General features: G+C 43.1%; 1 pseudogene; it reads left to right on the top strand.

Annotated features, from left to right (window-relative positions):
• Positions 1 to 6,608: 6,608 nt before the first annotated feature.
• Positions 6,609 to 9,471, top strand: LOC122144017 (annotated as a pseudogene).
• The last annotated feature ends 372 nt before the right edge of the window (positions 9,472 to 9,843 follow it).

Raw genomic sequence — 9,843 nt, 5'->3', positions numbered from 1 at the left:
GATAACATCTAAGGAGGAAGACAGTCTCAGTTCTAACTATGATACGGTATAAATCCTGATGGAAATCCTCACAGATGCCAATTTTTTCTCTAAGAAGGACTATACATTGTGAGGATACCTAACTTTTATAGTATCTGGAAGAGAAAGGGGAGACTTAGATTCCCCGACTCGTTCTATAATGTAACTAGTTCTGTGGGGTCAAAAGTTCTCGTTTTTTTAATACAGTAGGCCACGTAATAACAGCAAGTTTTGTGATGATGCCTAGGCACATGCATTACATCCCTTACATCATTAGTATCACAAGAACGCTCAGCTGTAGCTATAATATTCGTCATCACAGAGACTGAAATGAGCACTTTGTTTGTACAAAGAAATGTAATACTTTGAAAGTGCAAAGTAACATGCGACAGCAAGAAGCAGGAGGAGGTCTGCAGATTGCAAGTGCTGGACAGAGCATTGCTGGTATGGACAATTATACAGTGAAACAATGATTGGGGACAGATTAGTTGGTGGACTCAGAGCTAAAAAGACTGGTAGAACAACATTCAGATGGGAATCCAAACTCACTTAGAGAAGGATGTCATGCGGCATACCACCCAATCAGGGAGCTGGTAAAAAAACCCCAAGAGGAGCGGAAAGACCATTTCTCAAAATTGACACTGCAACAAATACTGACAGTGTCCATGCACAAGTTCTAAAGAACTTCTAACAAAAGGACGACTGCATGATGCAGAGTAAGAGGCGTGCGTTATGATGGACAGAGAAACAGACAGAATCGAAAAAGGACCATACTATGCAAGAGGGTGTGCAAAAACACCCTCTACAAAGCCAATTTCACTCCCGGCAGAACATGCATTACTGCAACCTTTGTTTGAAAAAAAGTGCAGTTTGCTAAAGTTTGAGGTCCAGAAGGCCTAAGTGAAGGGAATATGAGTAACAAAGGAACTGAGAGGGACATAGCATGTTTAGGCTAACTGTCAATACCGATAAAACTTTTAAAGTGAATGTATTTCAGCATGTTGCTGTTCAAAGTGGACACAGGAGCACGACGACAGTGCTGTGTCGGAAGACGCTGATTCAAGGAGGAAACATTTCGGTAACTTACAGAAAAGCATAAAAGCCTGACTTTTGGGGACCAGGTTCAAGAACCTCTGCGCGTGTAAGGGTTTGTGCACAGTTAAAACAATCCACAAAAAGTAAAACCAGCAACCCACAGATACTCAATATCAGGATTGAACCTGGCTCTACTAGAGGAGGCAGCAATCCATGCTCTTGGGATTTATATCGAGAATTGCTACAGTGAATCTCGATACGTCTGAAGGTCAGCGTTAAAAGAGCAGTTCCCATGCATTTATTCTCAGGGCCTTGGGGACGGAAAATGCAAAGGAGAGTATAGGATATCTATAAAGCCAAGATCCCAAGCGCCTTTTCACTGTCAACTCCCACGTCACCCATTCCACTGCCCCCTATGTTTCAAAAGTGAAAACATGAAATTGGAACAACTATGAGAGAATCGGACGGAGGGGGCGATTACCACCAGGACGGAACACAATCAAGCTGAATGGTGCTCAGGTAACGTATGATTGTGTGTCCAAACACCCAGTGGGCGCAGTAACTGACGGAGTCTATCGGGGGTCACAGGAATAAACCCTTCTCACAAACCTTATTAAGCCCCCTTTGGAAGGTTCTGCTTCAAACGACTTTGTTTTTGGGAATTCTTCAGCATCGGAACATTCCAAAAAGGACTGTCACAGGGGTCTTGGAGGGACTTGAATTGTCTGAAAGAAGAAGAAACTGTTTAGGAGAGAGAAACAAGGAAAAAAAACAATATTTAAATAAAGCACAGAGAGAACATGATTTACCAAGTAAACACCAAGGGAGCGTCTGTGTGGATCAGTGACACTAGCGAAAAGGGGACTGTGATTATGTCAGCAGGGCCCCAGATCGTACCTTGTGGATTCAGTGGTATTCTCGTCGAAATCAGAGTCAACAGTACCAACACCAGTGGCACCACCAGCAGGAATCTCAGGGATGTTACACCAGCGACTGAACTGGAAAACAAGGGCTTCTATAGTGGGACCAGATGTTCTGTGTTCAGATAATGTTCCAGGGACTAACCCAACAAACTCCTAAAAAAAATATATCATTCTAGGGGGAAAAGGAAAACCCCCAAAGTACCATGAAGGAGTCGTTTTTTTACATAGTAGCAGGTGTTATTGGGAAAAAACTGGAGTGATTTGCTACGGGCAGAATCAGAATAAACCCCTCTAGCTTAGTAGAAGGGATGGGGTAGTCTCCCCACCCCCGTTCTTAGTTAAAAGGAAAGAAACACTGTTCTGTTTCTGTGGATATAAACAGTTTTGAGGGAAATTTAAAGCTGTTGCATAGCGAAAAAAGTTTAAAATTTATATGTAGTTATGGGAAAAAAAGTAATTGTATGGTTACATCAGCTATTTGTGTATATACTGTATGTTCTTTGGTAGAGAAGTGATCTCAGAAAAGGGGATGTGGTTTATATGGTTAAACCTACTGCCCCCTAGTATACTGAAACTAATATTCATTTTCATTGTATTGCCCACGCCCTCCCCCCCAAAAAAAAACACCGGAGTGGCAGCATTTTAAAAAAAAAAGAATAAACACAAATAAACACAATTCAAATCAAGGTGTAGGCTAAATTTACTTTACAAACGTTGGCATTAAATATCATTCAGTGTTTATTTCAACATAGGGCTAATTAAATATTCTCTAATCCAACCATGATCTACATTTCTTAATTCAGAGTAATGAAATTAACAACTGAATTATACTCAGGTGGAGAGCAAAATTGGGAAGAGGCTCGCCAAAAAATGGGGGGGGGGGGGACCTGCAAGCATCAACACTGACAGATGAAGAGGGGGAGGATGGTCAAGTATTGGAAGAATTTTCAAAATTCCAAAGGGGAGAAAGAATAATGGTCTGCATTTGTATTTGTTGAGTGAAAGAAAGCATTAATAATGTGAATAATTTGTGTTTATTTAGCAGGTTTGTTGGTTGTAGTTAGCGGCATATATCTAGGCATACCCTTCCATTGGTCCATCCTATTGATTTATTTCAGAAGTCGCAATGGTGGAAAATCCTGAAGGAAATTCTAAATATTAGTGGGATTACTTCCAGAGGTTGCAGTAAGATGTAATCAAGTGACTGTCATTGATCAGATATTGCAGACACCACTGAACCTACAGTCCAGAGAAACTCCTCTTTGATGGAATTTTGTGCCCAGGAACAAAAAATCTCAGAAAAGAGTGTGAGAGAGGCAACCACTTTCCTTATCGGTCTGCATACAGTGGCTCTTATAATGTGCTCTAGCATCTCCAACGTTGTAATAGGAAAAACTATCATTAAATATCGGTACCGCTCAAAATAAATATGCTGTGAATATGGCACAAAAATAAATAAATAAAAAACCTACCCAACAATAATGGAATGCAGCCTCTCGGTTCTACAGGATTACTGTAATAAAGGAGGATTGTGGGTGCCATTTTTGTGTCACTTTCACAGTTAGCACTTTTTATCTTTTTGTTTCCAGTCAAAATATTCTAGCGGATTCTTAAATTGAAGATGCATTTTCTACATTAAAAAATTGCAGGTATTCTAGGTCTTGTTTATAGGGGGGGGGGGGGGGGGGGCTAATTTAAGTCATTTTTCTTATTTAACAAATTATCTGCCTAATGGGGTAAGAAACTTGAGTAAATATATATTTTTTCCGTTTGGATTTAAGATTAGTTTTCTTACTATATGGCGGACAAACTCTTACATGTTTTTACGTAAAATGCACTTTAAATGCATTGTTTCCCCAACAAGACTACATAGTCGTATATCATTTTGCATCGTAACTAAAGGAATTTTTTTTTTTGATATTGTTTTTTTTTCCTTTTTTTTTCTTTCTCTCTTTTTTTTCCTTTTTTAGTCTACTTGAAATAAAAGAAACGATACATCAGTAAGGGGAAAAGCATAAATTTTTTGCAGCATGAAGGTATGAATGAAACAACGTATTTAAACAGTGCTTATGCTTTAAAAAGAGAGGAAAGAGCCCGTGAAGAAATTATGGATTTACCGAAGAAAAACCTCCTACGACACGGGGGATTCCAGAAAGCAGGTTATCGATGAGAACCAGAACCGGGTATGGTTAACGAGTAAGTAAAGCGGCATAACCTTCAACTTTCGGTGGTTCCAAAAACGGAGGTCAGGTAACTTTCAGGGTATGTAGTAGTCATAAGAAATCAATCTCTGAACTTAAACCTGCTCGCGAGTCAGGTATGTTCCAGGGGTTAAGTTCACTTCAGCAAGCCTTCACGGGGGCGTGGACAGATTATAGTTCCACAACCATGTTGAGATATTACCATATATAAATTATAGCCTAGATATATTATATAATATATTATGTCTATATATATATTATATTTATTTAGTTTGATTATGTAATGAGGATAGCACTAATATAAGTAAGTAAATAAAGGTAATATATTATTAAATATGATATTTCTTTTATTGGGCATATATAAGAGTACTTATCTGTATAAATTATAAAACACTCTGAAAAGGTAAGGTTTAACTTATATATATTTATTTATTTTATTTATACATTTAATTTATCTAACACATGAGCGGGCCATTTCTATAATGTCTTAAATTCTAAATCACAATATCATATCTTGATATGACTTACGTATTCTAATTAGCATAAACACAAAAAAATTAAGTTCACATTCTCAAGGATTAAAGATTAAATGGAAAAAAAATAAAAATGATTGCACCAGCCATCACTTAGTGGACGATATGCACTACTCTGTCTAGCACACAATAATGAACAAAGAAGAAGAAGAAACATAGCAACTTGGCACGATTTTTCGGAGTTTCTATAGTGACTCGTCGATTCTTCGCTCTGTTGGAGAATGTCTTGAGGTCTTAATCAGGAAAACATACTCTTGGTTTGCATATGAACTTTACTCCCAGACACGTTTTTTGGAACATCATACCTCGAGTAAGCCAGGTTGGGGTAATCACGAGAGAGTTCAGGGTTTAGTCACGGTAAGTTAACCCTGCTTTCTGGCATACACCCCGCTCAGTTGTTCTCTGTCGGCGGTTGTCAGTTTTGTCTTTTGCGCCATGATGTATTTTTACGTGTGCGCACATGATGTGCGTGTGAGCGTGCCCATCCCCCCTGCTTGGGGTTTTTTTTCTCTCTTTTTTTTAGTTTTTCATGTATGTAGGTCTGAATTGCATCCTTCCTGAAAAAAGAAGCGCTTGTGGACCTCTTAGCCCTAAGATTGTGAACAGATTCACACTTCAAAAATTCTTCTGAATAGTCGACCATTTGGGGACTTTTGGGCCCCACTTGTTCAACATACATGCTTTAGGGAACCCCTTCTTCTCATCTAACATACTATTTGGTGGATAGTATGAACATTGGAAGTGCTATGATGGCCCTTCAGGCGCAGTTCTGTCTCTGGCTAGGAAAAGTGCCTCTATTTAATCCTGCCAGGTTATAATGATTTTCAGCTGTGCGTGCTTACTGATTTGTGATAATGAGTTAACGAGCTGTCCAGGGTGGCCCAAATTGTTTCGTGTTTGGTTTTGACCAGTCCTGGTGTTGGTGGGGAGCTCTGTGGATAGTTCGTTTTGTCGGTCTCCGGGGTTAAGGTTGTGGGAACGACTGGGTTTGCTTAACTGATCTCCTATTTTGGTTGTTTCTTTATCACCAGTTGTTATGGCGAGTGGTGAGTTTTAATATTTTATTGCTTGGTTTGGTGCCGGGAATTACAATTTGCATGTTTGGTTTCAATGGGTTTTCTCTCACAAATCAGTGATTTTGATAGAGCACAATCATTTTATTGTCTCTCATTCATCAAAATGTGGAATTATTATATATTATATTATATTCTATTCTTCTTCTGATTATTATTCTGATTTATTATTCTCTTAATGGCCATTGTCCCCCCCCACACCCAACTATGAAAATCTTGTTCCTTATTCTGAACCTCGCCATCTGTTCAATTACAAAGCTAAAACTTGTGAAATGATAGTTACTTAGCATCCCAAGTTTCCTTTTTTTTCACTTGTCATCCCTGCTCTGTATCACGATCCATAGGTTACCATTAAAAAAAAACCCCCAAAAAACCACCACACATTCCCCTGTTTCAACATTGAGGATCCAATCACTTTATTCTATTCCAGGACAATCTGTTGCCAGGACACACGAACTTGGTTGGGGCATTCTAATTTCTGTAACCCTGGGAAATGGATGGGTTCCGGTGCTCATGCCACCCGGACCTCAGGATGATGGGCCTCGGTACTAATTGCCACCTTCACTCAGGCTGGAAGGGTCTGTTGAGCTAGTCTCCATTGACTCAGGATGACCTGGGTTCCTGTTCTACCACCACTTCAGCTCAGGATGATGGCGGCCAGCTGTTCTAATCGGCACCTCATGCAGAATGAATGGTCCGGATGAACAACTGGTGCGGTTCTGGTTTCTACCACCACTTCAACTCAAGGATGGATGGGCTCCGGTTCTAATGCCACCGCCACGACTCAGGATGATGGGTCTGGACTAATGCCACTTCAATATCAGGATGATGGAGCCTGGTTCTAATGCCAACACGAGCTCGGGAGGAAGGGTCGGTTCTACTGCACCCCGACTCAGGCTGATGGGACTGGGTTGTGGTTAGTAAAAGGCCGACTCAACTTAAGCTCCGGATGAGTGGGTACGTTCTAATGCCACCCACGACAGTCAGGATGATGGGTCCGGTTCTGGTTCTACCCACCACTTCAAACTCAGGACGGGAGGGTCACGTGTTTAATGGCCACCCCGGAACTTCCGGATGGCACTGGTCCGGTTCTATGCCACCACGACCAGTCAGGATGGATCAGGGGTTGGTTCTAATGCCTAAAAACTCAGGATGATGGGTCCGGTTTCTAATGCCACCACGACTCGGATGATGGGTTCCGTTATAATGCACTTAACTCAGGATGATGGGTCGGTCTAAGGCACTTTGAATCAGGATGATGGGGCCGGTTCTAATGCCACGCGACTCAGGCTGCGGGGTCCGGGTCGGTTCTAATGCCTCAATCAGGACTGATGGGTGGTTCTAATGGCACCCTTCAACTCAGGATGATGGTTCGGAGTTCTAAACACCACGTTCAACTCAGAGATGATGGGTCCAGTTCTAAGACACTGCGACTCAGGACTGATGGGTCCGGTTCGGGTTCTAAATGACACTTTCAACTCAGGATGATGGGTGTCCGGTTTCTAATGCACTCACCACGACTCAGGATGACGGGTCTGGTTCTGTTCTCCTGGCACTCAAACTCAGGAAGATGGGTGCCGGTCCTAATGGCACCACAACTCAGTGGAGATGGGTCCGGTTCTGATCAATATGCCACCGCGACTCAGGGATGCTGGGTCCGGTAATGCCACACGACTCAGGATGATGGGTCTGGTAATGCCACTTCTAACTCAGGATGATGGGCCTGGTTCTAATGGGCAGCCACAACTCAGGATGATGGTGTTCCGGTTCTAACACCACTTCAACTCAGGATGAGGGGGGTCCAGTGCTAATGCCCACCACGATTTCAGGAGGATGGGTCCGGTTCTGGTTCAACGCCACTTGTTCTCGGATGAGTGGGTCCGGTTCTAATGTCTACACAAACTCAGGTTGATGGGGTCCGGTGTCTAATGCCACCACAAACTCAGGATGATGAGGTCTGTTCCTAAAACCACTTTCAACTCAGGGATGATGGGTCCGGGTTTAATGGCCACTTCAACTCAGATGACTGGTCGGGCCTGGTTCATAAAGCCACTTCAACGCAGGATGAGACTGGTCGGTATAATGGCCATTCAAACTCAGGATGATGGAGTCCTGGTTCTAATGCCACCACGGACTCAGGATGATGGGTCTGGTAATATGCCACCACGGACTCAGGATGAAGTGGGTCGGGTTAATGCCAACTTCAACTCAGGTATGATGGGCCCAGTTCTACTGCCAACCACGATCTTCAGGAATGCTGGGTCCGGTTCAGGTTCATAACACCACTTCAACTCCAGGAGGATGGGTTCCAGTTTCTAATGGCACCGGATCAGGGATGATAGGGTCACGGTTTTCTGGTTCTAAGACCCTACTTCAACTCAGGATGATGGTGTCCGGTTACTGTAATGCCACCACAATCTCAGCGTGATGGGTTTCCGGTTCTAACAACCCACTTCCAACTCAGGATGATGGGTCCGGTTCTAATGCCCTTCAACTCAGAGATGATGGTTTTCCGGTTCTAAACACCACCACAACTCAGGAGGATGGGTCCGGTTCTAATGCCACCATGACTCAGGATGATGGGCCCGGTTCTAATGCCACACAACTCAGATGATGGGCCAGTGCGAATTTGACACACTGACTCAGGATGATGGGTCGGTTCTGGTTCTAACACCACTCAAATCAGGATGATGGGTCAGGTTCTAGATGGCACTTCAAACTCAAGGATGAGGGTCCGGTTTGGTTCTAAGACCACTTCAACTCAGGATGATGGGTCGGTTCTAATGCCACCCCGATCAGGATGATGGGGTCCGTTCTAACACACTTCAATCAGGATGAGGGTCCGGTTCTAATGCCACCCACGAACAGGATGACGGGTCCGGTTCTGGTTCTAGGCCACTACGACTCAGGATGATGGGTCGGTTCCTAATGCCACACTTCGACTCAGGATGATGGGTCCGGGTCTGGTTCTAATGCCTCAACTCAGGATGATGGGTCCGGTTCTAAACACTTCCCACGACTCAGGATGATGGGTCCGGTTCTAACACCACTTCAACTCAGGATGACGGGTCCGGTTCTAATGGCACTTCAACTCAGGATGATGGGTCCGGTTCTAATGCCACCACGACTCAGGATGATGGGCCTGGTTCTGGTTCTAACGCCACTTCAACTCAGGATGATGGGTCCGGTTCTAATGCCACTGCGACTCAGGATGGCCGGGTCGATGTTCTGGTTCTAAGCGCCACTTCCAACTCAGGATGATGGAGTGCGGTTCTAATGCCACCCGACTCAGGATGATGGGTCTGGTAATGCCACTTCAACTCAGGATGATGGGCCTGGTTCTAATGCCACCACGACTCAGGATGATGGGTCTGGTTCTAACACCACTTCAACTCAGGATGATGGGTCCGGTTCTAATGGCACTTCGACTCAGGATGACGGGTCGGTTCTGGTTCTACTTCGCCACTTCAACTCTGTAGGATGGACGGGTCGGTTCTAATGCCACCACAACTCAGGATGATGGGTCCGGTTCTGGTTCTAACACCACTTCAACTCAGGATGATGGGTCTGGTTCTAACGCCACCACGACTCAGGATGATGGGTGTGGTTCTGTGAACACCTGATTGTTTTGGGCACTGTTTAATTATGTGCTGTCATGTTTAACCAAATAAAGAATTTTTTTTTTTTTTAATGGTTTGTCTTTTAGAACTGAATTCACAAGAACCAGATCTTGTGATGATGCTAAAAGTTACTAATGTTGAATTTTAGGATTAATTATTGTAACTGAAAATCATAATTTAGGTCAGATTGAACTAAATCTGTTGTAGGTGTCATCTATTTGAGCCCACTGAAGTGCTTGAATGCAGACCCATCAACATCAGTGTCTGATTTAGGTAAAAAAAAAAAAACCCTTAAAAGTCAAAGTAGTGACATTTGCCTAGTATGGTAATCCATACTCAGAATTGTTGCTCTGCATTTAACCCGTCCAAGTGCACACATACAGCAGTAAGTACACAACACACACACCCAGAGCATTTGCTCCAGCACCCAGGGAGCAATT

Source organism: Cyprinus carpio, unplaced genomic scaffold, assembly GCF_018340385.1.
Source record: "Cyprinus carpio isolate SPL01 unplaced genomic scaffold, ASM1834038v1 S000006559, whole genome shotgun sequence".
NCBI classification, from domain to species: domain Eukaryota; kingdom Metazoa; phylum Chordata; class Actinopteri; order Cypriniformes; family Cyprinidae; genus Cyprinus; species Cyprinus carpio.
The sequence above is the reverse complement of the archived record's forward strand: the minus strand, read 5'-3'. Positions and strand labels throughout refer to the sequence as shown.